Raw genomic sequence first — 24,540 nt, 5'->3', positions numbered from 1 at the left:
GATTAGTAACAATATATTTACATCAGAAGATTACTAAAATACATTTCTTGAAAGTGAAAAACCTACCTAGATCGGAGTCGAACCCACGACCTTAGTACTGGCAGGAAATGACACTACCCCGAAGCTAGATTAGTAAATGACGCCACAATACAACTGCCAAACCGTAGTTAAAAACACTCCTCAAATTTCATCTCTTATGTTGATGCGGTGCGACAGGTTGAAGAACGCTCCCATAAAATCCGCCGGAAATATCGTATCCCCCCCGAATTAATTCATCTCTGCACGTCTTTCCTATATAATTTGTATAATATTAACAGGTTTCCCAAAGATAGTGGGGCAGCCATCCTCCACCCTAAATTACCTATAATACCGCCGATATTTTGTCCCGGGTAACCTCACCTATCATACCCACCGTGAGGGAGGGAATAATGAGGCTGATGTTGAGATTCCAACAAAACATCAATTAAAAATTAACCCGCTCTGTAACAGAAAAATTACAATTGACGTAAACGAAGAAATAAGCTACCTGACTCTAGTGACGCCTCACTTGGAATAGGCCTCTAGCGTGTGGGACCCTTACGAGGTAGGCCTAACAGCTGAAATCAGTCGAGTACAGCGCAGGGCAGCCAGATTTGTGATGAGTTGTTACGACAAAAAGTGCAGCGTTTCCAGTATGTTACATGAGTTAGGATGGGAATCTTTACAGGAGCGTAGATCGAAGTATAGGCTTGACTTACTTAGGAAATTCGAAGAAGATATTTTCTCAGACGACGTGAATCATATCCTTCGTTTACCATCGCACTATAGTAGACGCGATCATGAGAATAAAATAAAAGAAATGAACTGCAAAACAGAGACACTTAAAATGTCATTCTTCCCTCGTACTATTAAGGATAGCAACGTTGTCTCAATTGATAGGATTAATGGAGTCGCTCGCTAGGATCACTCATTGCATGCTTTTTCATAGTACTAACCTTGCATGTATTTGCGCAAGGAATTACTAACCACTAGCAATTTTTTTATGAATAAGCATGTATATTTTTCTAGTGTGCGTAATATTTCTATAACCGTGCGGTGTGCATGTGGCATGCTGCATGTGGCTCTTGCATGCTGCATGTTGGTGATTGGTCACCCCTTGCCAAACACCCTAGAGGTGGGTCGCAGGTTAAGATGTAGATGTATTACTCGATCTAATACTAAACAGATTAACAGACAACCATTTTCCCATGGAACATAAGACGCTCATAACACGAGTGCCAGAATTATTTCAGCCCACAACCCTTCACCAGCCAATTTTCATGGCGACAGAAAATACCCTCCTTATTTTAACACAGTTTAGATTTTACTCAGCCAAAATTTTAAATTAAAATTTCATTTTAAAGCAGAACTAGAAACTCATGCCTTTAAAACAGCCTCCTCCTACCGAACACAACAGAGATAAAAAATGTATAACAGACACAATTAAATTAAACCGTAATAAATTAAATGGCATTTCGTGTACCCACAACTTAATCAATGGAATGCAAGTGGGACTCTTCAGAAAAAAATCGTATTTTTCCCATCACATCTAAACCTCAGGGAAAAAGCTACCTGTAATCTACAGAGGGTTGAAGTGCACGAATGCTCCTATCTAGATGGTAAATCGTGGAAAACTAAATCGTAGAGGTGCGTTTCCGATAAGTCCACTTCATACTCAAGAGGAGACGCACACTGCTTCCTCATTCTTTAATGATGTGACACCTATACGTCAATTAACAACAAAATTGACGAACTCGATACGTAGGCACGTACCAATCCCTTGAGAACTGCTTCTCCTTCCTAAACATCCCGCTCAACATTCCATTTCCTCGAATTACGCCCACCTCGGAACGAGCCTTTTAAATCACTGCGCATGAAAATATCAAATAAAAAGTACGCGCAGAGAAACTAGGTGAAATTGTCAGAACCAAAATGATCTTGAATTTCAGGAAGCATAAGCAGCTTATGTATCATTAAAACTCCCGTACCGCTCAGCAGGGTAATTGGTCTTCGAGGCTTAGCGGAAAGTGATCAACAGTGAAAGATCACAAGCTATCTACAAAGAAAACCTACATGGCGCAAAGGCCTGCATAGTAATTGATACATTTGATCATATAAAATTGATGACTTCATTAGAACTACCAGCGTAATACTGAGAGATCACCCACTAATTTTAAGTAGTTTCTAACATTTTGCTAATATGAACTTAACAATTCATGAATGCTAATTAATGGATATGTTACACGAAAACAAGACCGCGATTTCTAGCGAATAAAATGAGGAAAAGGTAATGATTTACCTCATTTTAATAGGCTAAAATTTCATCATTCCAATGCACAGCATACTCTGCCTTCACCGTCACGCCGTCCCTGGGTCAAGCTCAGGTTTCTCTGTGCTGAGGAGAAGCCGCCTACAGGGCCTACAATGGAAGGAAAAAATGAAAAGTTAGAGATTTTTCCTCAATATTTTAGTATACAAAGCGGATCATCTAGCGTAAAGAAAGGAGTAATAACCAAGAGTACAAAACGAGGAAATTGCACCGATGAATATAAATGGACAATTGGGACACAATAAAAGTACACAGAAATGGATTTCCTGGTAGACGCATCCTACAAGAAATTTAAAACATTTTAAGAACTACACCTCATATAAAGGCAATGACTGAAAACGATTTCTCTCTGAATTTGCATGTAAATGGGTAACTACTTGATATTTAAAAAAATTACCAACCAATCCGAGAATTTATATAATAATTAGAATAATAATAAAGAATTAATATAATTCGCAACAAAACAAACAAAAAAGACATTTTTTATTTTCCTATTGTTGATTTCAATACGCCAAGGTAATTTAACACCAAAAGAACGAAACGAGTTTTGAACAGAGTATTATATAATGCTCTGCTTGAGGAATAAATAATAGATAGAAAAGAATAAAATAATTTGTAAAATTTACGGCGGTGAGAGCATCGATGATTATAGGATACTATAACTCTTCGAAATTACGGTCATATAAAGAGATATCCCAAGTAATATTATTTAGAACATCCGCTCACGACAAAAGTTAACGTGATGCTTATCCTTTGTATTTATGAACCCAGATACTGGAAAGAAGCGACTTTCCGGCTCACCCAATTTTGTCGATATCTGATCCTTGTTTGCTTGTGTCATCTACCAAAAAAAATAAAACAACGACATAAGTGCTTCTTCTTCCATCACCAGATTATATGCCATTTCCAATAAGATAACTCATGGATTGATCTGACACGCGAGCTGGTGAAAAAAGAAACCAATTAAGATCGCAGGCGAATATTTCCCTCCCACGAAAAATGAAGCCGCTTTCCAGACGGAAAATTGCTCAAGCGACGAAGAGAGCTTCGTATAACGCAAACCGGGTAACGGGGTTATTTAGCTCCGGAAAACGCTAATTTCTCTCAATTTCCCACACCTACACATAGCCTTGGAAAATAATACAAGGAAGTTACAAAACTTTAGAAAATGCCAATACGGTTACTACATAACAGGAGACTTCACTCGGGGGGCGAAGACGTACACAATAATGAAGATTAAAATACTAGAAATCGTGATTTACCAGCACTTCATAAGAGAGCGTTTCTACGTAACTGTCATACCAGGGTTCAAAAATTCAATTTGAGATAAATGGACCGTTCAAAGTCCTGAAATGGTGTAAATATTTCAAATTTTAATAATCCGTACTTGTTTATCCCCATACTCCAAACATTTTTTACGAAAACGCCGCGGAATTGAGCTCTTGTTTCATATGAGCAAATGATTCCATTTACAGAGCCATTCTATTACTGAAGATTTCGCAACGAAGATACATTTTTCCATGAAAATTTCCAGTTAACCATTCTCCCCAATCATGACTGTTACTTACCAATCCATTTCATCAATACTTGAAAGTCACATGTTCCTGCAGTGGAATGTAATGTAACAGTGCGTCGTTTTGGTGTCAGTCAGTGACGATTGACATCCATTTTTTTCCGCTGACCGAAAATAAAGAATGCGGGAGATAAATCGTTTCGTATCCTAATCAAGTCCATCACAAGGATGAAAGATCAGAATAAAAAAATTCTCTAGTATTCACCGTTTTTGCTCTTGAGCGCCGTCACTGACTGACATTTTAAACTTTGGTAGTGCTCAGGTTTCAAATTTTGGTGCGTGCGCTTCATTGGCCCCGACTGGTACACTAAATTTGTGGCATAATATGTTCCTCGAGTAATAATGCCATATACGTTATATTGTTCTCAGTAAATTATTTGTTTACACAGCGGAGTATTTCATTTTTTTGCCCATTGTTGCCTTCGGCATGCCGCGTATCACCGTCACCTTCATTGTCGTTGCGTCGCTTCGGTACGTTTGTTGTGAAAGCAGGACATAGGAGTGGAATGATTGTTAAGATCTGAAATCCTTAATTGTACCATCTGTCAGGATTGATTCAGATGGCAAAGACGGGAGCTGAAAGACACCGCGAGCATCGTGAGAGGAAAAAGCATAGCGGGGAATGCGATGAATTAAAAAGGAAGAATAGAGAGCGGCAATGAAATCGTAACAGATCATGGCAAGGGTGGTGTTGATGTAGTTGGGTGCAAAGGCAGAAACATGACCTGGGAAGCTTTTAAGTCGGGTTCTCCTGTGATAAATGCAGTGCAAGTGTGCAATTAAAACAGCAAGAAAATAAAATTTGCAGAGATCCCTGTACACGGCATTTCTCCCTCCAATGAAATGCTGGAATAACAGTGGTACGGCATTTAACCCATACAACATACACTCTTTGTTCATCATGTGGAGTTAGTTGCTATAAATATAATTAAGATGTCTCCTTAGATAATAGATCACAGTGCTAGGCGTACTCACTATTTTAAGCGAGACTAAAGAAATGGAAGCAAAAGTACTGGATATAATACATACTATGTGCTTACGTTTCAATGAGGTAGCCAAGAATTTCGTTCGGGGGGAAAATATGTCCGATACAGGGGGAAAATGTTTTAAAAACAGGGTACATGGTAGGGTTTTTAAACTAATGTTAGCACTTTTTCTCAAGGAAAATAATTGTGTTTTTTATATTTCGGGGGGGGGGGGGTACGGACCCCCTGGACGTACCCCCTGGGCATACCTCCTGGCTATACCACTCTTGTTTCTTTTATATGAATTTCTGGGTTCAATATATATATTTTGCAATGCTCATTCCATGAAAAAGAAAAGTTAACAAGCGTCAAATCACATCTGTCAGTCAGTGACAATTCCCGTCAGTCAGTGACACTCCATTTTTATGACCAAAGAGAGGAAACCATTACTTACACAAAGTCACGATTTTGCATACGTTTGGACAACACCTAGAACTAATTTACGTATTTCGTGGATTTTCTTTATCATGAATAATTTCAGAGCAATCATAAGAAACGTGACGATGTCAAAAAACAGAGTTTCATTTTTGTCAGTCAGTGACGACGACTTTGAAGTTTAAAATCTCCGGTTCTACTGGGGTCACAGGGTTGTACCAAAGCCAGTGTATGCTTTCACTAACTTATTTTTGGAGGAATCCTCAAGAAAGTTCCTACATTGATTTGTATTGAGTCAAAGGGGAAATATATGAACAAAAACTGGGTGTAACGGTCAGTCAGTGACGCGTAGAAACGCTCAAGAGTAAAAGAACAACAACATCCCTCTGAAAACAATGAAAACCTGTAATATATATGCAATTGGCATGCAACGTTTATCTTCTATATGACACAAATATACAAATATAATATTAAAATGGTGGAACGAAAATTAGCTGATTTTTACTAACTTTTACTTTTAATACACACTGTTACCCACATAAGAAAGGAAATGGTATCACAAGAATATTGAATGCCTCTTAAGGTCATAAATTTATGAATGTAATATGGAGTAATTTAAGCAGTGAACTATTATTTTTTCACCAGTTAACTACGTGAAGTACCTTTTTCTCGGCAATGAGAATCTTAGATAACTTGGTCGATAAACAGTTACCTTCGCCTCAACATTTAAAATGAATCATTTTCATATTTTCTGATTAATTTCAAGCACATGTAATGGAAGAACCGAGTTGCCTTCTTATCTATCACCAACTGTGTAAGCTATCGAGCTCTCGTCTTAATGACTTCTGAGTTAATTACGACAAAAATACTCAAACGTTCAAGTGGCCCATTAAGAAAAAAATATCACCCCCAAGGTCTGCAAACGTATATAGCCCAGCCAAATACGAACGAGGGAAACGATGAGGTAGAGCATATGCACCGCATTTAATGATAGTGCGGAGCCTAGTTCCAACCCGGAACCAAGAGAGCGCCGAGGTCACAAATCACGGGGCGTCGGCTATTAACCCCCCCAAAGGAATCATAAACACCGCTCAAGGAAAAGGGAGAGGGAGACGTATTGCGAGATGTTGGGGAGGGTATACACAGAAGGTTGTGGAGAGAGGAGATGAGACCGCTCGCCAAACTGTTTTTGCACAATAGCGGGAAATTCTCTCGGGATAAGTAACTCCTCCCACGAGCGGCTGACGGCTGATTTGAGGACGGATGGAGAGGCGCGCGTTTCGGTTGACAGAGCTTATCGCCACATTCGACCGTATTATTTTTTTGTCGCAGTCCTGATGTGAATTATCGGGAGACAATGGAGAGCAGAGATGACAAATGACGAATGAATGTAAAGGCATTTTGCCACGCTATCGGGACGGACGGATGTTTCCTAGACGCGCTCGATTTCCCTTGACGCGTGATTCATTTCGGGAAATATTGTGCGCACTTCAGCCGTGGTCGAAGATGACGCAGGTCTCGACGCTTTGACGACCTGCAGGTGTCAACATGCAGATCTAATACACCTGGGCATTGCAAGAGCCTGAATCGTTACGGTCTTTGCCTCTCCTCCTCTACTCACAATCAGCCATTTCCACATTTAGTTATAGGTATTTCCTACAACAATGAATACAAGCCATTTCGATCCAACTCGACGAACATTTGATTTTCCCGAACAGTAACGTAAATAAGGCCTACGGTATGAACAATGGAGCAGGTAAAACAAGTCAAATTAAAAGCAAATGCATTCAGGAAAGGCATTTAACATCTTTCGAATAAAAACAAAAATTTATCTTGTAATCACGATGAACCGAGAAGATTCAACATTCATGAAATTACAATGATATATGTAGTAATATGTACTTAAAATGGGAAAAAGTTTGGTGCACAATGAAATGTTCAGTAAATATTAGAAAAAACAGGTTTTCTAATCATTATATAAATATGCTAAAGTTAGTTAAATTTCGAAAGCACGTCTCGCGCTCGGAAAAATTACTACTTTAGTATTTTCAAATTGGACACAAAGAGCAAAATACAATTAAGGAAAAATGGAATAAAATATATTTTAAAATTTAGGAAGGGGCGAAGCAACCACGATTTGAGGATAGTACGGTCCGTCGAAAGTACTGTCGATAAGAAAAGAGAAAGAAAAAGGGTCACGGTTCCCATAGTGGATACGTCAACCAATTCAAAACACTTCAAGCGGCCGTACAGCCCACGTCATCCAAGCGTGTAACATCAATTGCGTAAATACTGCTCCACCAAATTAGACCTCATATACTACAGAGAGGAGGAGGGAGGGGGTGATATAATACGCAAAAAACGAACGCCGCTCGAACCTCCATCCAATCCCACACCCGAGAGTCTAAATGCCTAACTATGCAGCTCAACGCCAGATAGAGCAGCGGTCTGCAAAGGCTCACTACGTGATTCCATTATCAAACAGGCAGCCGCACTTCTCGGGCGGCAGAGGATGCATCCCTCAATCTCTTGAAAGCTCTTCCTGACTTCAACACGGACCCCCTACGAATTCTTCTCGCTATTTCCCCGTCCATAAGTTTGCTTCTGTCAATACCTCGTGGGGAGGAGGCGATGGGCGGAGCGATCAGAGATTATCCGCAGACGGTTAAAATAAATGGCTTGCGAAAGTCTCTCTCCTCCCTCTCTCTCTCTCTTTATCTAAAGCTAAGCCACCAACATAAACAATGGATGGAAATAATTCTGGAGGTGTAAACAAGAACGCCTAAGGTCTACAGTACGTGCCATTTCTAGAACAACAGACATGTTTGGCGTCTTTAAATACAACATAATGCCTACAACTCAGGATAAAGAATTTGGATGTTACCCACCTACGTTTCAATTTATAAAGTGATAATCACAGACACCACCAGATATAAGGTAAGTTGATTAATTTAATTGAGCTGGGATTCCATCAAGTTACTCCTATTGCCATTAGCTTATATTTCATTACCGTAAAATATCCGACACTTCAAAAATTGTGCACAGAAAAATGCAGAAAGTATAAAAAGATTGAAATTCATTGGAAAAGGGCAAACATATTCAGGAAAGTGGCTACTTTATAGAAGGTTCTGATATCTCCGAGGCTCCAATAGTACGGCCTTCTTTTACAGTTCTCCAAAATGCAAACTTCTTTTACAATATTCTACATATCTGAAAACGGTATACTCTCATAAGTTTGCCCACTGAGACCATTACGAATAGAAAACATACATTCACAATATAATGCAATAATCAGACCCTAATTCTACCCTCTAAATTTTAATAGTTTCCAATATACTGAGGCCGTTCATACTGATTTTCCTCATCGTTTCCTGCCATGAAAAATCAGCGACCAAACTATTTTTTACACAATACAATGAAGGCCGTTACATTCAGCATCAGCATATTTTAAGCATGAACTAAGAGAAATAATTCATAGCAACGCTAATTGAAATTATATACACTGATCAAATTTTGAACGATGAAAGCTTGAATTTACATCAAAATTCGCTCATCGACTGAGAGAGAGACTCGAGAAATCGAACTTCTAAAACGTCTACACCAATTAAAACAGAATATTGTCTTTTCAAAATCACTCTAGAGAGATTTGACGGAGAGAAAATAAAATACAGATTAACCATATCGAATATAGGGCGGAAGGAACAATATCTAAATCGATTAAAGTAGAAATCGTCCCACTCTCGAAATTACATTGGGTTCAAATAATAAAAGCGGATTGCACACACCCAAGATAAGGCGGGTCATAAAATAACTAAACCGTAATCTCTTTTATTAAGTCTCGTATACTTCTGAGCCTCGTTATTGGGAACAGCAGATAAGGTTTACAATCACGGAAACATCTTCTTTCCAATAACTGCAGTCGAGAAACACAAGTCGCCATGTCCTTGAGAATCATATGGGATTTCTCAAAGAGGTATAAGGCATGCGTTTCGCGCGGGGAAGAGTTAAGAATGGTACGAAGCAGGTCACACGGAAAATTTGATGCAGGAGAGAACGAAATGATGCAAATGGTGAAGTTAGAAACTTCAGTCAGCTCGTTTCCAAGGACCTTCGTGCTCACGCGCGAATACCGGCGCAACACGTGGTGGTTCTAATCGTTAGGCCTTGAGGCGTGAACACGCCTTAAAGCTACGCAAGTTCCTGGTGTAATTCCGTCGTAAACTGTAACGTTAAAAAAAACCACCACCAACTCCACCGACTCACAATCAGCCATTTCAAAATTTAGGGATAGGTATTTCCTACAACACTGAATACAAGCCATTTCAATCCTACTCTATGAAGGTTTGATTTTCCCGAATAGTAACGTAAACAATCCCTATGGTATGAACAATGAAGCAGGTAAAACAAGTGACATTAAAGGAAATTCATTCACGAAAGGCATTTCATATCTTCTTCTTCACAAATGTATCACGGGATCATGATTTATTAACAATTTCTATCATTATCCGTAATTATGGGATTTCAGAGAAGTATAGGTCATATAGACATAGAATTTCAGTTTCCTTAGCAATGAAGAAATTAGTATAAAAAATTCAGCCGTGGTTGACTGGTAACATCTTATCTTTAACTACCACATGAGACAGTACACTTTTTATCCCAATATTAATAGCCAGCACTTGTTATAAACAATAAATAAGACGAACGATCATACAACGTAATGGTATAAGGAAAAGAGATTCCATTCTTTTTTAATCAGAGGTCATTAACCAGCACTGTGGATGGGTAAGACTTAGCAAGACTTTAAGATAAGCTGCTCCCAGAGCCATACAGTAAAATAAACCCAATTAATACATCAAGCCTTTTATGAGCAAGATATTTTTAATGATACGCTATTCTTTTCCTAACGATTGCCAATGTGCATCTCACTAGAGCAGCTCAGTTTACTCCGAGAATTAAATGCTCATGCTCGTTAGCCAAAAAACAATTACAAACATGCAATTATCGCAAGGTAACTATATGAGTGCAAATATTATTTATTTCCATTCAAACTCAACAAATTGATAATATGTTAGTCTCCAAAATGCTGATGCCCTTATTAGGCAGAAATCTGAGATGGAATAATAGCTACTTATGGACAATACTAAAGAAGTGATGAGACTGATTAAAATGCTAGAAACGTCACGGCATTAAATAGTTCGACAATGCCAAGGGGTACAATTCCTCATGCCTTACATATACGCTCCTCGAAAACGAGTTTTATAGGAGAAGACCATCATCCCTCTCGGTGGTATTCAACGCTGATGAAAGGAGAACAAAGTGATAACACTACGTTAACGACGCTTACAAATTCTAACACCCAAATCTCCTTGGCTTCTATTTTCGGAGCAGGAAATCACGCCACTTCTCTAAATGGGTTCCGCCTTTGCAACACCTGCACTTGCCCATGGGTCTATCACACATGGCTACACTATTAACACGATTCGAGGCGAATTCCTAGCATACACAGATGGTGTAAAGTACAGCGGAGTCGGAGGGATTATAGGCCGTCATCAGGCGGCCCGTGCCCAGCGAGAATCGCAAGGGGTCATCCTACTGCTCAGCGTCACATCCGACCGTAAGGCCATAAATCGATGATCCCATCCAGTACAAAGCCCATTTCCAAGGCAATCTAAGGATTTTTTTCACCGGGCGGAACGGGAAAAAAGGAGAAAAAGATTGAGGGGCTCTTCCAATCTCCTCCTTGCATGAGGCGCAAGTCATCAATCTTAATTCCTCCGCTTTTGCGCCATCGCTACCGAAAACAGGTCACAGGAGGTAACAATTGGGAGGGGCCTTCGACCGATCCCATGAGAAAAAGGGCACTAACTATGCAATTTCTCAAAGGAAAAGTGATATTCGACAAAATATTAACTAACAACTGCTTCCAATAATATTGCTTAGGTTGCCAACAAAGAGACATAACTTTGGCTACTAAATTAATTAAAAAAAAACATAGAAAATTGCCAGCTAATTATAGCTTGATGAAATTAAAACGAACAATCACTCCGCATTTTTCTAAGTTCCGTATCACAGTGACCAGCATAAGGATATTTAGATTCAATTATTGATATTATCCACTTAAATATAAAAATATTCAATAATAAATGCTTGATCCCATTGGAAAGGATAAATAATAATAAGGGTATAGTAAAATAATAAAAAAAATCATGCTTCACGTAAATCATCCCGTTCACAGAGGAAGTAATAAACAATTGATACATTAAGAGAGGAATATGCGATAGATTGTTTTATTTTATTTTTCGAAAGTGGACTTCCGAAGCTTTAATTTAATGGTTACATAATTTCCAACGTGGAAAACCTAACGGGATTTAATTTTCGGCAAGCGAGATTGCGTAAATGTAAAATTAAAAAACAGGTGGATTCCGCAGTAACTTAATCTCCTCACTCCACTCACTCAGCGATTCAACCCGAAGGTTGGTTTGGATAGGTAGGGGTGAAGCTCACCCCGAAAATAAGCCAAAAATATATGTATTTCTCACAATCAGGGTGGGGGCAAGTTCCTTTTTTTAGACCACCTCGCACTTCGGTATCCAATGGCTTCAACCGGGATATGAACCCGGGACCCCTCGATCGATGTCGAAGCGCAAATCATTCAAAAGTTAAAATTTGCATTTGAGTGCTATCAATATTTATAAGGCGATGCTGTGATTGTCGAGAGAACATGCCTTTCGGACACAGAATATGATGACGGCACGAGAACCAAGAACGCACGTTAAGCCATTCCACAGTGTTGGTACTCTCTAGGATGCCACGCTCCCCTAAGGAAAGTATATTTAGGAGGAAATGCTTGGCAACAATGAATTGGAAGAAGGTACGACAAGGGAGCATTTAGAAGCGCGGAGTAGCCGCCGCTTGCCGAGCCTCACATCAGCGCTCCTCCCCCCTCCCTTCGCACCGTCCAGAGCCCGGCTTCCTTGGCCTTGAAAATTTCCATATTTCGATCCACTTATCAGCTGGCTGTCTTGAACGGATAGAGCCTTAGCTTTTTGAGGGATTCCGACCGAACTTTTCGTCACGAAAGGGAGTCATGTAACCCGAAGGAAGGGATGGGATAAGCACCACAGGACACTTCATCTAAACCTGCGAGCCACCTCTAGGGTGCTTGGTAGGGGGTGACAAATCACCAACATGAGGCATGCAAGAGGAAAAAGGCTCTTGCGCGAATCGAAGCGAATGGCCGAGTTCTTGCCCTAACGCGGCTGTGGCCTTCAGACGAGCGGAAGCCAAAAGCCTCCGGGCAATGGTTTTAAGGCTCACGTGTCGGTGCCATGAAATTACTCTTGCCCGTGCTTCTCGGTAGAGGCACTGCGTTGATACACTCCTCATAGAGGGTCTCTACTTCACGGCGATTCGCGGCACAATCTATCGTTGGAAAATATAAGTCCCGCAAACCAAGAGATATTATGCACTTACGTTTAATACTGGGTAAGCACTTATAAATTACATTCATAATCCAAAAATGTGCGCAATAAAGAACCACATAAAACTTTTCGGATCGAGTTCAAGTGTCTTACGTTATCAAAATACCGCAAGTACCTTAGAAAGTAATCGACATATTATTACAAGGGGCGATACAAGGGGGGCTTGCTTCCCCCAGAAATGAATACAATAAAAGAAAAAAATTTGTAACATAGCTTTAACTAATTTAATGAATAATTCGCGAGGCTATTTCCGCGGCATGTAGTGATACTTCTTTAATTATAATATTATTCGTATATTGATAGGTAAGGTAACGTTTTGTTTAATTTGCAGTGTTCATGTAGTAAACCATTAAATCAAGATATGATTCGGAGACATGCTAAGTGGGATCCATAAAAATTAATAACGAGCATTGCTCGCTAAGTTGGTTTCCATAGAAATGTGGATGATATAGGAAAATCACTACAGTAGGTTAGAGAAAATTCTTGGCGAAATTCCACATGGAACCTTAAATTTGACTTTGAATGCTTGGTAAGTTAATTTCTAATCTAAAATAAATAATTTTTATAGGCAACTGACCCAGCAGTTTTCTGGGTTTAGGAGAGTGGAAGTAAGAAGTATCACAGCACAAAAATCATTAATTTCACAAAGAAAGTAAATCCATTAAAGTAAATGAGAGCAATAAATAAATACATCAAAATAAAATGGAATTATCCAAAATAAGACATTACAAAAATAAGATAAATATATCTTGGTAGACTCATTAGGTGTTGAAAATATAGTAGGTGCTGTGTGTTTTAAAGTAAATATGTAAAAAATTGAGACAGTCCGAGTTTTCCTAACGCCATGGCCGTCCTCACGAATGTTCACGAATGGGTAATATGACGGTCGTCTGCGCAGCAAGGCATTTTATCGGTGCTCAAGGCTTTCTTTCTGTCGAGGCGTGTCCCCGAAGGTTAATTGGCGCTTCGCGAACTGCCCAAATCGGAATTGATAATGCGCCTCCCACCATTCACTTTTTCTCGTCCCGAGCCATCGCTTGCGACCAGCTGCAGTGCACGCCGGCTAATAGGGACTCAAGTGTGCTCCACCATCGTCGCTAATTTGAAGGTCAAGGGGGATTATACAAATATAGCTTCGCCATTCATGATTCAAAATAATTTATTGTGTCAACGGACCACGGGCAGATACTGAAGGAGTTTATAAATATCGCCGAGTTGTTGTCCAGCGTCATAAATATATCTAAGGGCGTGGCGAAGATGTATATTCAGCACTGACGTGGGTGGAAGGAACCCGGCATTTCTGGCGTTATTTTTTTTCAATTTTAGCGCTATTCTTCATTCAGTTTCAAATGGTTCTTTGAAGAGGTTGAAGACCTCGTCGACAAGGGTCATCTTCAAAACCAAATGATGCGGCCGTGCACTCTCACCCCATTTTAACCCTCTGGGGAAGCTGATTGACCTGTGGTACTGACCTCGATGAAAGACATAAGTATGGTAAAAAAAAGCCTTTGTGTCAGCAAGAAACGATCGAAAGAAGACTTTCGCAGTGTAACGCAAACGAGGGCGACAACACACACGAACCAGTGAATACGAAAAATGGATTCAGGATGAGTGTTTAAAAGACGAAGATATTAACCCATCAAAGAAAGTGTGTCATAGAATTAAATATCGCACTCTTAACGAAAAAATATACAAACGGATCGATCTGTAATTACCTGGTCAAAACTTACCCTTAATATTGGAATAGATACAGAAATTTATCATTTGATACCAACATTCCTTCAAATACCTGCATAGTTCCTTGTCCATCGTCTATAAAAATAAAAAGTTCCATCTTTTTTCTAAGATACAATCATTGACGAAAAATCTCGTTCATGAATAATTTTCTGAATTTCACGATTATCACAATAAATCTACATCTACATAATACCCTGCGAGCCACCTCTAGGGTGTTTGGCAGGGGGTGATCAATCACCAGCATGCAGCATGCATTTGGACTCCCATATATGAGTGGACTCCAATAATGAGTGTATACGCTAGATGGCGCTGATAAATTAGACAAATAGAATTCAAGGTGTATTCAGATCAAAATGAAGTGAAAATAAAGGCGTTTAAATAGATGACTCAAATCCCGCTTATACGCTAAAGGTAGTTCGCAGTCAGCGGAATACCTTGCCAGGTATCCATAACACATGCAAACTTAAGTACATACTAGCGATCGGAAAGAAATATTGAGTTTTAAAATCATTAATACAAGCGACGGACATAATTTTAAAAATGGGAAATCGTTTCTATATTCGTTCAACCCGAATACCTTACGACCAAAGAATCGTTAATTGAAACCATCAGCCGGTGTAAGGTTTTTTCCTTAGAATCATTACTCAAATTAGTCCTCTTAAGTTACGATAGAAGGAGCGAACCGCAGCGGCAGATGAAATACGTTTTTTAGGAATTTAATGATGAAACTGCTTTTTCTAACCATAGGCTAGAATACATTATTTATTTTTTAAACTAGGTCACTTGAGAAAATTTCATATCGGCAAGGGTTAATTTCCATAAAAAGCAAGGACGATGAGTTCCAGAAACGAAAGGGAAAATCATTTAGCCCTATATAGATAATATAATGTGGGGCCATTCCAAATCACTCAACCTTCTCCGTGTGAATAAATCACCAACTGGCCAAAAAAGAAAAAGATAACGGATTTGGGATTAAGATATAGTTTCCCGATTCCTAATTGCTAACTCAGAAAAAGCGACACACAAGAATTCGAGCGACTGAATGTAGGCGTCACTCAATATCAGTTACATGCAAGATAAGTTTATCAGACCCAAACAATGCGAAACGAAACCGTCGCGTCAGCCTGTTTGACGACAATTGTGGAAACAACTGATGAGTCAAACGCGCGATTTTATCTCTCGGCTAGCGATCCTCGAGCACAGAACACGTGTTTACGATTCCTGTTCCAAACGAAGCGAAGAATCACGTTCACTAATCGTCCGTAGCAATAAAGTCCCACATTCCTAATTAATTTACACATGCTAACCACGCAATGTTCGATGTAAATTCAGGTTAGAGACCAGCCTGTTCATCGTCTTCATTCGAACACACAGAACAAAGGACTTCTTGAAGTAAACGAGAAACGAACAACTGAAAACCAGGCCAATGGCATTAAATAAGACGGTAAATCCCTCCGGCAGGACCACCAGATCGCAAAACACATTTTCATGACGCTTAAATGACGATAGGGAAAGAAACACGGCAAAATACATGCCACACTTCAAATCAAAGACATACTTAAAATAAATCAATTTGCCTTCTTCACGGCGGTAATCAACACAGTGACAGAATTGAAAATGGTCAAGAACGAAGGCCAAAAACCAAACAATTTCACTGTCAAAAAATACTTTGTAGAGTGAAACTTTAGGAATGGAAAATACACGATTCCGTAAATTTCTGGGGTTTATAGAAAATTTAGTCGCCCTTGTAAGTAATCCAATAATTCGAAAAATTATATAAGAGAGGAAGAGGAGCGATCATATGCAATGCTTGGAAACATGTATCATCTCTCAGATTCTCTATATAACAAGGTGCCAACATTTCTTGAGTGGTACCACCCCACAAGATGACTAGGAATACAATTACAATATTCTTATGTACAGTCACTTTCAAAAGTCGGTCCCCACGACCAGCGCGAGGAACTGCGATATTCGCTGGGCTCGAACTTCGGGACATTGCCTATTCCTTCTGTGCCTTGAAAGGGCCAGTTGGACTTACTTCGCTACTCCTAAATTTTTCGCGACCTCCCCTACTCCCGGTGCCAGAATACAAGGCAAAGCATAAGTTCGCAGTCACGAGGTTCTCACTCTGATAGTATTCTGTGGTAAAGGTAATTGCTATACCGTCAGGTAGAGATTACGGATGCAACAAAAATAGTCTATACCTTCTCAATCAAATCATGCACTCTCATAGCATAGTTTTTGGACTCGAACCCAGTATACCACCACGACTTGCATACTACTATTGTGCCTCCAGGAGATCGATGAATCTTATTGAAAAAAATTTGAAAGTGTAGGGAAATTTTGAAGACTAGTGATCATATCGCCATCACCATCAACACATAAACGGAGTCACTAATATCGAAAACTCACTCTCCAAACACATTCTCATTCTGCCGTAAGCAAATCCTCACACAGGTTACGACAAACAAATCGCCGACGGAAAAGGGATAGAAGGCACGAATTCCTTCGAGCTCAAGTGCTTGCCGAGCGAAATGAAAGCGATTCGAGAGCAAGCACTCGAAAACAGCCATACAGAATGAATTCTCTTCCCCATACCGGGGAGGAGAAGAGGGAAGCGGGAGAGTTGAGATGCACCAAGGACACCTGAGAAGACCCAGCTACGAAAATCCATGTAAATCATAGATCAAAAAGAAAAACTTAATTGGGAGATATGATTCATATAAAAGAGGATGTCTGTTTGTCTGTCCGCTATGGGTTTCCATACGGCTGGACGGATGGCGACCAAGGTTGGTACATAGGTGCATATCATGTTCACAAATCCCCTAGTGCAACTTTCGGTTGCGTCCGACGCGTCCTTTGCGTCGTTTTCTCACTACCGTTTGTTACGTCACGTCATACAACTTCTGCGGTGGAACATCCTGCCGGATAGGCACACCTCTTGATACGTTCAAAGAGAAAGTGTAAAAATCTTGCTAGGCGACCGTGAATTCTACGTTCCCACTTCTCTGTGCACTATCCCACCCGAGCAACGCCGGGTGGCCTGCTAGTTCATAATGAAATTCGAAGGTGTGTGGTCCCTAGCTTATCACGAGGCTTATAACGCTTGGAGTAAAAGATGCCTGAAGAGATTTTAAAGATCTTCCCCACAAATATAAATTTTTTTAAGAGTAGGTGTTCCTCGATTGCTTGATGTTATAGTGACTTTTTAAAGAAAGTTCGAAATAGGGTTATTTGGTTCATATTTCATTTGTTAGTGGCAAGGCATTCGACTTAAATAAATGATAGGCCGTACTCACGCAGTCTAACCCCTCACAATCAGCACCAAATCGTTTTTGCATTCTCGCACAGGTTAAGAGATGCTGCGCTAACCCATTTCGCCACACACCAATGAGACGGATTGCAGGGTGAAAGGTATATGTAGATTCATTCGCATGACATTCCATGGCATTTTCCTAATCTCAAGTGCAGGCGGCAGATGAAGTAAATGCTATATCACACGCTATGAATAAGTGACAGTACATACTCAAAATCTAGAAATCTCCGTGCTCCCTTTACTATGGACAGGTAACCAGATAGATGGTCGGTAAATGGTTCAGCAAAACTCGAGTTGTGTGGCGTAACTCAAATTTTAGCAAAGCAAAACGACTATTCAAAATGTTCACTGCATCGTAAAGATCTGCCATAAAACACGTGACCCATCCCTCCTTCACTTTCATGACGTCATGCTTCATCTGCTCATTCAAGGTTTATGACGAATCACACTCATCCAATGTGAACGAAAGCGCAAGTCGTCAGCGGACACGCACGATAAACATGTCACAGGGCGCGAGAGAATAAATCAGCAGAAACGAGGCAGCTTTTGGAGATGGCACTGACAAGAGGGAGTTAGTTCAGACACGCGATGGATTAACCCGCCTTTTTAGTCCTTTCCTCTCGGAAATCTCATTTAATTAAAGCGATAAAAAAATCCCAGCCGTCAACCATGCGAACCTAATATCATTCCCAATAAAAACTACAAACCCCATATGTTAGCGCATACCTATCTCGACAGAATCTCATTCAGAAGATTCACTAGAAGTTATGGACACATATCGATTAAGTAATAATGATTTATCTGAACATATTATTTTACGTTCAGTTCTTTTAATTAATACAACACTTGTATCACCAATCCACGTATATATATATTAATAAAATATCAGTAACTAAGCTTAAATATTTACATATCGGAAGTAAAATACGAAGCACAAAAACGTGAATCCATAAAAATATTAAACCCACTCAAATTGCGAATACATTTGTAAGCCCGTATTTAAACATAATTTTATCTGAATTTTGGTAGATTTGTTAGGTTAATGAGAAGTTCTCGTTTTGAAAAATTAGTTTTTGAATCTTTTTCTTCATTTCGGCCTCTAAGGCAAATTCCAGCCCCCTCTTATCACCTACTTTACTAATCTCGTCCAAGAGATCTACATTATCCACGATCACCAAATCACTTTTTCATGCGATTCCTTACCCTTCTTTATAGAGTCTGCATTCACTTGATCTTTATCACCTCCCGAAGAACACGGTCAAAAAACAACGTCAAAAACAGCTGCTTAGCTTCATGCATAAGCACGACATGACCCAGAGAAAAGTCTGTGGATCCCGATATAACTTGCAGGCTCAAACAAAACAATTAAATCGCGGTCACGGTACCAACAAGGGAATCGCTCAGTTTTGAGAGGTATTGAAAAGATGGCGCTTTTCCACCAGCAAATGTTTATTCAGGCCCTGCGGAGCGACCCTGACCATGCGCGCCAGATGAAAAGACGCCAAACGTTCCTAAGCTGCTTACGGCTAGCAGCCTATAAAATATGGCACGTTACTCCCATTCAAGTTGCAAGGCTAGCACATTTGCGACGCCGAAAGCCGATGCTCAACACAGGGACGAACGGGAGTACAAGCAAAAAAATGTCTCAGGGTCTCTTCTCAAAAACATTTGAGTAGCATGACGGCAGCTGAGTTTTACTTTCTTTTTTAACCAGTTTTTCAAGCAGCATGATAAAGAGTATTTGCTGTGTCATAAGTGCCCCCGGGGAGACAAATGAAAGAGTTAGAGATGGTACTCAAATTCTCAGATTCATGCTATTTAGTATGGAGTTAAAGCTGTAGTAGTTCTTACACTCATTCATAAATTCAATTTAATATAACGACAAATAAACTGAAATACATGAAAAATCTAACACTACAACTTCTTATCACTCTCATCCGACGTTTTTTCCGATATTCTAATCCGTATCAAAGATGAAAAATTCATTCCACCCGACCCCCGGACCAATTCCCGGGTGAAATGGAGAAAACAAATTCCACCTTTTCTCTTTCGGATGGGTACTACACAAAAAAGGGACGATAACAGCGTAACGACTTTCGTTTTACTTTCAAACTTAGTCGTCGTTTTTATGCCGATGAGAATTCTATGTGGTATGGATTTGGCGAATACAGGGGTTATCAGGTCAGAAGTAAGATTTAAAAACTGGCCAATGGCCTTGGAATGGAATGACTGAGTTAAATCTGGTTAAAATGATGACATCGGCAGTTGAATTGTCAACAACCCTGACTAGATCCGGAATAATTATCACTGTAATGCAACAAGGCAAAACGGAATTTTAGGAAACTGACCTCATTTTAAACACAGTCATTTGAAGCATAGCGCAGGTGGAAGTTGTACAGAAAGAATAACACATTGCAAATTGCATTGAACATAAAAAATACTAAATAAACAACATAGCGCGCTAAATATGCATGAATATTAAAAATTCGTGACTTAGGAGATAAAATTTTACACAAAAAATTCTCGCATTTTTTCAAGATGGCTTGACACTGGGGCACAACTTGTGGTCGCCTAGATCTCATTATGCTTGGGATGACCTCAATTTCTCACCCGAGAAAGGAAACGGTTATTGTTCAATGTGAATAATGTATCTCCACTACATCCGCTGGAAATGGCGCCGTTAATATAAGTTACAGCGGTGCCAACTCTCAGAGCGGAACTTAGCGGCATTTGGTGGTTTTAAGTGCGCAAGAACAGCCACGCACATCCTGCCCTTCGATGAAACGTGATAAACGAGACAGGCTATTTGCCGATAACTGTTTTACTTTGAGAATCCCCTCGACGATTTGCCAATTACCTCCGGAAGGATACTCGTTTCCCAATCATTTATTTTTTAAACGGCCAAGGCGAGTTATACTTCCATAAATAACCGAAAATGTGGGATCGAGACTTTCAGACAATAACAAAAGTCTGCAAGGTAGGTATAAAAACACAGGAATGAGAAGCTTGCTGTCAAGGTTGTAAGTCTCCGAATTTTTCTATCATAAATTAAACGAATTTTATTTCAAGTAATCTAATAGCACTACAAACAAATGAAACAATTCAAATGTTTTCCTATTAGTTTACTTCCATCAGGCGAATTTAAAGAAACTAATTCTTAAATAAATCCTTTCTAAAATTAGTCTGATATTTGAACCATTTTACTGGGTTATAAATGTAACGGGAAAAGGCCCAACGTTTAGTTAGTATATACGCATTGGCATAAAAATGGAAAACCTACCTTCTTAAACGTTTCGCGAATATAAACACGCCCCGATGCGTTGCAAAGAATAACACTCCAGAACGATGAATTATACTTCCAAGCTCAATTCAAGATACTAATGGGTAATGTAATATACATTGCCAAGTAGGCAACTATAAGGATTTCTTTTTTGCTCGAGGAATTAGCGGGTGACAATGATAAGGAGCTAAAGATATTGCATTCACATATTACTTATTGTTAGCATATCGAAACACGCAGGGATACGTAATTAAACACATCACAGATGAAAAATCATTCAGCTTCACTGGGATTCATACCTGAACCCCCTGATGCCATTTCAAATCAATTTATTGCTTGAAGTCTTTATCTTTACGGAACGAATATACTACACCACTGTCACATTTTCACCTCAGAAACCTATTTCCTTGAGACTCCTTGCCACTGGCCCGTGCGGCGCCTCGTGGGGTAGAACGAATCCGCAGTTAACAGATGTTCTAAGAATCCCAAGGGCGAAGGAAAGAGAAGGGGGGTTTTCCTATGCGAATGCTTCTAAAAATTAGTCTCTAAAAAAATAAACTCAGATATAACGTCAATGTTGGATTTTCAAAATCAAATAAACAGCGTAGCATCCAAGTATCCTGAAAGAAACTTGATTGTGGGTGGAGATTTCAACGTACCTTCTATAGATTGGGAGACTTATAGCTTCATTCCTGGTGGGAGGGATAAAGTGATCTGCGAGGCTTTATTACACACTTTCACATCTAATTCATTGTTTCAAATAGCATCCGCACCAAACAGAGGAGAAAATATTCTTGATTTATTAGCGACAAATATACCACATCAGGTAATAAACGTTGGCACTGTCGAAGGAATAAGTGACCATAGGGTAGTAACAGCAAAGTTTTCTCTAAATACCGCTGTAAACTTTAAAAAAGAGCGTAAAGTTTTCATTTTTAAAAGAGCTAATTTTGATGGGTTTAAGAGTCATATGAAAAATGCTTTCCCCGAGTTTCAAGAATCAGTATTAAAGTTAAATGTAGAGAATACTTGGAAAGCTTTTCTTTCGCTCGTAATTTCGGGAATAAATAGCTACATCCCTAGTAAAATAGTAAAAGAAGGCAGCGAACCGAGATGGTACGACGCGGAAGTGAGAAAATCATTGAGGCGACAGAGAGCGTGTCATGCTAAAATGAAAAAAGTCAGCACGGATTTATCCGCTAATGAACGCGAGCTAATAATTAAAAAATATAGGATGACTAAAGCCGCCACGAAGGAAGCGTTCAGGAATGCGTTCACGAATTTTAAAAGAAAAACACTAGTAGAGCAGTTACAGGATAACCCAAAAGCATTTTGGTCATATGTTAGGGAAGTTCAAGGTAAACGATCTACCGTATGTTCGCTGAGAAACGACAATGGAGATGTGTTGACAAGCAGTTACGATAAAGCCAATTTATTAAATTCCTACTTTAAGAGCGTGTTCACGGAGCCTTCCGAAAACTCACCCGAGACCGATGACAATCCCTGTCTACATAAGATGCCAGCTATTGACATTAGTACGCTCGGAATAGAAAATATATTGAAATCGCTTAGTCCAAATAAATCACCTGGTCCAGACGAAATCCCTTCTCGCGTATATAAAGAACTAGCCTCAGAACTTGCCCCCTACTTGCAGTTAATATTCAGTAAATCCATCAAGCAACACGAAGTACCTAATGACTGGAAAATCGCTAATGTAACGCCTATATTTAAAAGTGGAGACAAGGAACAGCCATCTAATTACAGGCCGATATCTTTAACGTCCATCTCTTGCAAAGTCCTTGAACACATCGTAGTCAGCTCGGTAATGAAACACCTAGACGCGCAAAACTTATTAATGGGAAATCAACATGGATTCAGGAAAAGCAGATCGTGCGAAACTCAGTTAGCGCTTTTCGCCCACGATATTTTAGTCTCCGGGGAAGACAACATTCCAGTAGACACGATTTTTCTTGATTTCAAAAAGGCATTTGATAAAGTACCCCACGGAAAGTTAATAATAAAACTGAAATCTTATGGTCTAGACGAAGATGTCATTTCCTGGATAAGAGAATTTTTGAGCAACCGCGTCCAAAGAGTAGTATTAGACGGTGCAGTCTCCAATGAGGTTAGAGTGACTTCTGGCGTTCCTCAGGGTAGTGTCATTGGCCCACTCCTATTCCTTCTTTATATAAACGACATTGGCGAAGTAGTGCAGAGTAAGTTACGATTATTTGCAGACGACGCTGTAGTTTACAGAGAAATTCGTTCCAGCAAAGATATAGATGAACTAACGAATGACCTTGCTGCTATCCAAGCTTGGTGCGATGCTTGGCAGTTAGAATTAAATTTGGAAAAATGCGTCGCAATGAATTTCTGGAAGAAGAATAACTCCCTACAGCGTAACTATGTCATTCGGGGCACGCAGTTAAAGGCAGTTGAATCTGTGAAATATCTAGGGGTTAGACTCAATAATGATCTATCGTGGAATAAACATATTCGAGAAATAACCGGTCAAGCTAATCGTAAAATGGGTTTCGTTAAAAGAATATTAGGAAAGTGCGACGACAAAGTGAGAGAAATTAGCTACTTTTCCCTCGTTAGACCACATTTGGAATACGCTGCCAGTGTTTGGGACCCTCATGAAAAAGGCTTAATAACAGAGTTAGAACGCGTGCAAAGAAGAGCTGCCAGGTATGTGAAAGGTCGTTACGATAGTCTTGTTAGTGTAACTGACCTCTTACATAAACTCGGATGGGAGTCTCTGTCGGACCGTAGATTGAAAAATAGACTAAACCTTTTAGATAAATTCAAGAGCAGTGTCTTTTCTGACGAAGTTAACCATATCTTGCGGACGCCAACGTACTACGGAAGATCAGATCATATAAATAAAATAAGAGAGATAGATTGCAGAACAGACAGATTCCGAATGTCATTTTTTCCACGATCAATAAGAGATTATAACGGCAGCAATAGAACGCGTAAATAGATTGCATGACTTGTAGTGTAGCCTACTAACCTATGTAAAACTTACTGCATGTTTCTGAATTGCTATTCTATATTCTATTTCTAACAGCATATAGTAGTATAGTTTGTTATTATACGGGACGTTTCTTGGACGGTGTGGTGTGCATGTGGGAGTCCAAATGCATGCTGCATGCTGGTGATTGATCACCCCCTGCCAAACACCCTAGAGGTGGCTCGCAGGGTAATTTGTAGATGTAGATGTAGATGTAGAAAAAGAGGAACAGACTGGGACGGGAGGAGGGGGGGGGACAGCTTTGCTTCTAACGAAAACAAAAACGACGAGGGGAAAAAAGAACTACTATGACAGCAATGAAAGGGCACTGACCTACCCTAAGCGACGAAATGAGATCGAAAGCCAAGTCCCAAAAACGCCAGCGGGAGT

The 24,540-nt window shown here is 39.7% G+C and overlaps 1 long non-coding RNA gene across 2 annotated transcripts in view; it reads right to left on the bottom strand.

Moving 5' to 3' along the window:
- LOC124159215 overlaps window positions 1–24,540 on the bottom strand; it is a 170,348-nt gene that overhangs the window by 28,550 nt on the left and 117,258 nt on the right. For both annotated transcript variants that reach the window (XR_006864924.1, XR_006864925.1), the window contains exon 2: window positions 2,318–2,437. This is a non-coding gene — a long non-coding RNA (uncharacterized LOC124159215). The remainder of the gene's footprint in view (window positions 1–2,317; window positions 2,438–24,540) is intronic.

This window comes from Ischnura elegans, chromosome 5 (genome assembly GCF_921293095.1).
Source record: "Ischnura elegans chromosome 5, ioIscEleg1.1, whole genome shotgun sequence".
NCBI lineage: Eukaryota > Metazoa > Arthropoda > Insecta > Odonata > Coenagrionidae > Ischnura > Ischnura elegans.
Note: the sequence above shows the minus strand (reverse complement) of the source record. Positions and strands in the feature narration are given on the sequence as shown.